General features: G+C 45.6%; 1 long non-coding RNA gene across 1 annotated transcript; it reads left to right on the top strand.

Annotated features, from left to right (window-relative positions):
- Positions 1-458: 458 nt before the first annotated feature.
- Positions 459-1,494, top strand: LOC114200260 (uncharacterized). The gene is made up of 2 exons (XR_003607426.2): positions 459-717; positions 847-1,494. It is a non-coding gene; the product is annotated as an uncharacterized LOC114200260 (long non-coding RNA).
- The last annotated feature ends 3,289 nt before the right edge of the window (positions 1,495-4,783 follow it).

Below are 4,783 nucleotides of genomic sequence, written 5' to 3'. Positions count from 1 at the left end.
CCCCCGGCGGCCGGGCCCTCCCCTCGCGCTCCTTTCCTCCCCCGCCCCCATCCACCGCAGCCACTTCCGCCCGTGCTCCGGAAGTAAGTCCGCGGCAGCTGCTACCTCCCTTCATCCCGCCTCATTCTTCCACCCCACCCTGCTCCCCTCCCTCCCGCCCATCACCACCGCCACCACGGGAGCGCGGGACGTGGGTCTGCACTGTTCACAAGACTGAAGACGCGGTGTGGGCAAGACCGGGTCTGGAAGAGAACTGAGCTTGGGGCGAGCGTACAAGAAGGGGCGGGGCAGAGAGTACGGCGGCGAGTGGGAGCGCGCGTCACTTCGCGCCGCGCGGTAGGAAGAGCGCATGCGTCGCGGCGCCTCGGCGGGTCGCGGGTGTTGACGCTTGGCCGGCCTGGCTGGGTGGGACGTGGGTGGGACGTGGGTGGGACGTGGGTGGGAAGGGGGTAGGGTAGTTTGGCCCCCGGCCTTCCTCCGATCGCCTAGCAACCGTCTGCGGACCCGGTGCTGCCCGCGGCCCAGGCAGCTCCGCTCTCAGGTTGTGGGTCCTCCCGGCGAGACACAATTCGGAAAGCACCGAGGCCTGTGTTAACCGTTCCTGTGCCGACAGCTATGTAGCAGAACCAAAGGAAAGTTTTTTGTTCATCGCTCTTTCTCGCTGCTTCTCTCGTCCTGGCAGGACGTTTCCTTGGGTCAGAAAAGAGAAAGGAAAGGGTAAGAGTGCTCTAGAATGAATGCCCTCCCCCGCCCCGCGTCTTCTGTACACGTTGTACACGTTGTGCGAAGCACTTTACAAGTATTAATACGCGCAGTATTAATACTTGGTTACCACTCCCTGAACAGCAGAGAGTCAGCCTGCCGTTACAGGACTGGAAGGTGGTAGAGACGGCCTCCAGCCTCCCAGTCTGTAACACTACCCAGTACTGCCGCTCTCGCGTTGCACCTGAGACCTCTCTCTGAAGAAACCTTTCCACTCCTGCAGTGGACTTGCAAGTCCCAAAATGGCCCCGGTTGCTTTTTTTTTTTTTTTTTTTAATGTATTGGCCTGACTTGCTCTTGAGTGCAGCTTGAATCCAAGAGGAGCTACTACTCATTTTTGGAGTTCCTATGTCCTCCCCTTAATGACATGTCCTAGAATCTTGCCGTTCATAGTCATGAACGGACTGGCAGCCTCTGTTTTTACCTCCTTTCTGATAACCTAGGTTTCAGTCTTCTGGCCTACCTTATGAGATGTTATGATTTAGAAGAAGGAATATGTATATTTGGTCTTCATTTCATTCCTGGCTCAAAGTTCCTAAAACCCTTGGAATTTCCTGAGTGATATGAACACTAGGAGCATCTTCTGTTCTAATATTTGGTCATTGACTGTGGTTGCATTGGTTCCAAGCTCTTGAACTTGGCACCCTCCCATACCCTACCCTATTGTATCTCTTCATCTGGCTGTTCATCTGTATCCTTTATCCTTTAATAAATCGGTGAGTGTAAACAAGTGCTTTCCTGAGTTCTGTGAGCTGCCCTAGCAAATAATCAAATCCAAGGGGAGGAGCCAAGTCAGATAGAAGTTGTGGGTAACTTGGGGACCTGCTACATATGGTTGGTATCTGAAGTGTGGTCAGTCTCATGGAACTGGGGGATCTGATGCTAGCTATCTCCAGGTAGTTAGTGTCAGAATTGAGTTAAATTGTGGAATAACCAGCTGGTGTCAGAGAAAATTGCTAGGTTGGGGGGAAAAAAACCCCACATATTTGGTGTCAGACGTTATCAGAAGTGAAGAGTTCTCTAGAATAGGAAAGAAGACATGAAAGGAAAGCTTGGGTTTTTCCTATTACATATATTGGTCTGACTTGCTCAACTCCAAGCTGAATCCAAGAGGAGCTATAACTGATTTTTGGAGTTCACATGTTCCAGAATATTGCCAGGACTGTGGATGGATTTGCAGCCCTCGGTTTTTTCCCCGTTTTTGAAAACTGGAACTAGGCTCCAGTCTTCTGGCATATCTTCTGTTCCCATGATTTCTCCAGATTACTAGCAAGTGACTAATGCATATTTTCAGTACTGGGAACGTAATAATTGCTGAATCAAGAGTCTTGAAATGATTTCTTTGGAAAGATGTCATCATAATATTAGAAACATTCTTCAAACAGAATTTATATTGCTATTACACTCAAACATAACAGGTCCACAAATAAGTTCTTTCCCCAGCTCAAACTTCCATCCAGCTCTCTTTCTTTTTTTTTTTTTTTTAAAGATTTTTATGTATTTGACAGAGACACAGCGAGAGAGGGAACACAAGCAGGGGGAGTGGGAGAGGGAGAAGCAGGCTTCCTGCTGAGCAGAGAGCCCGATGCGGGGCTTGATCCCAGGACCCTGAGATCATGACCCGAGCTGAAGGCAGACGCTTAACGACTGAGCCACCCAGGCGCCCCCAGCTCTCTTTCTCATCTGAATTAATGGCAACTCCACTTCGTTCACTCAGGCCTAAACCTTAAAAGCCATCCTCATACACTTCTTTCACATCCTCTACCCAATTGGGAAATTTTGACTCTGCATTTAAACTATACCTAGTATCCAACACCACAGCATCCCCATAGCAACCTGCATCCCTCACCCAAACAACCAGGTCTCTGCTATACTGCCCACCCGCCCCCCCCCGCAAAAGCCTAATCTCCGTACAACAGCCAAAGGGATCCTGGCATTTCTCCACTTAAAACCACACAGTGGTTGCCCAGTTTACTTGGAGTAAAAAGCCAAATTCCTTACAGAGGCCAACACCAACTAACTGCCCTGCTTATCTCTGACCTGCTGTCCCTCTGCCTACTCTGACTCAGCCACACTGCCTTCGTTGGTTTTCCTTGAACCCATCTCAGGGCGTTGGCACTGGCTGTCCCCTCTGCTTATAAAGCTCTTCTCGATATTTGTCTAATTCACCCCCTCACCTCTTTCAAACCTTTTCTCAAATGTCACCTCAGTCAGGCCTTCCCTGACCAACCCATGTAACCCTCCTCCTCACTCACAGCAGTGCTAGTCTATCTTAATCAGCTCCAGTTTTTCCATAGCACTCACTTACCAACTAACATATTTACTGTGCTTACTACTTATTGTCTGTCTACCCTTGCTAGAATATAAATTCCATGAGGGGAGCCATATTTGGCTACTTGATTCCTTGCTATATCCCAAGTACCTAACCCTTAGTAGGTGCTCAACAAATATTTGTGGAATAAATGAACTAATAAATGAACAACTATTTTCATGATAGAGTATTCCCACCCAGGCCTTTCTCACATGTAGATACATGATATGGTATATTTTGCATTCTGACCTTTTTTCTCACCATACCATAGATATTGTTCATATTTGTAAATATTCATAATATGCTTTTTAAAGATACTTAGATTTTTGCATGCTTGTTCCAGTAAGTCAAACAATACAGAGTAGCGTCAAGAAAAACTTATCTTCCTTCCTCCTCTAATCCCATCCTGCTGAAGGGGACCACTTTTAAATTTAGTGGATATCCTTCCAAATGTTTTCTAGGCCCCACACATATAAACACATAACAGGTACAGATTTCACGTTTCAAAGACAGGTAATGCCTGCATTGTGACTATTTTCTATAACTCAAGTCACTTTTTATTCTAGGCCTTATTACTTCTGATGGTGGAAAAACTAAATCTAATTAATTCAAGGTAAATGCTATCACTTTATGATTTGTTTAGTTATTAATGATCAGTTACAGTTTAATTCCAGTGAATTCAGAATTTATTAATGCCTTTACTTCTATCCTTTTATTTTCACGTAATTACCCGGTTTTTAAAATTATTATAAGAGAAATGGACATTCATTAGAGAAAAACAGTAAACCATAAATAAGCAAAATGAAAAAATTAAAACATCCAGAAATAATCAAATCTTAAAAAACAAAACAACCCAGTGATAGTCAAATCTTAAAACCTTAAATCTTAATCTAATCAAATCTTTAAAAAAAAGCATTTTATTTACCTATTTGTCAGAGAGAGAGAGGGAGGGAGAGCATAAGCAAGGGAAGCTGCAGGCAGAGGGAGAGGCAGGCTCCCTTGCTGAGCAAGGAGCCCAATGCAGGACTCAATCCGAGGACCCTGGGATCATGATCTGAGCAGAAGGCAGATGCTTAACCACTGAGCCACCCAGGCATCCTGCATGGAACCTGTTTTTATGTCACTTCTGTGAATTGCCTACTTTTATCTTTTATATTCATGTCACTCATTTGCTAGAACTCTTTATAGAATATAAAATAAGGGGTGCCTGGGTAGCTCAGTTGGTTAAGTGACTGCCTTCAGCTCAGGTCATGATCCTGGAGTCCCAGGATCGAGTCCCACATCAGGCTCCCTGCTCAGCAGGGAGTCTGCTTCTCCCTCTGACCCTCCCCCCTCATGCTGTCTCTCAAATAAATAAATCTTTAAAAAAAAGACTATAAAATAAAATATTGTTACTTATGTTGCCAATATTTTCCCAGTTTGTTATTTGCCTTCTAAGTCTGTCTTTGTGCTCATTTGACATTACAGGTGTCAGCAGCTGTTAGGCCAGAAGTCTGGTCTTGCTGCCCATGCTCTGCCTTCAGAGTACATTAATACTTAGGAGTAGACTAGAGACTTTTATATCTGTTTTTGCAAATGTGATATAAGGAGTGAATAAGGAGACAAGACCATAGTCTCCACAGAAAAGGCCACAGAATCCCCAGATGAAGGAGGAGGCGTTTGGGGACAATTTGTGTTTTCTGGAGAGCTTTGATACCCAGTGCCATCCTA

This window comes from Eumetopias jubatus, unplaced genomic scaffold, assembly GCF_037043125.1.
Source record: "Eumetopias jubatus isolate StellerSeaLion01/CBP00866 unplaced genomic scaffold, mEumJub1_p1.0 scaffold_5, whole genome shotgun sequence".
Classification (NCBI taxonomy): Eukaryota; Metazoa; Chordata; class Mammalia; order Carnivora; family Otariidae; genus Eumetopias; species Eumetopias jubatus.
The sequence above is the reverse complement of the archived record's forward strand: the minus strand, read 5'-3'. Positions and strand labels throughout refer to the sequence as shown.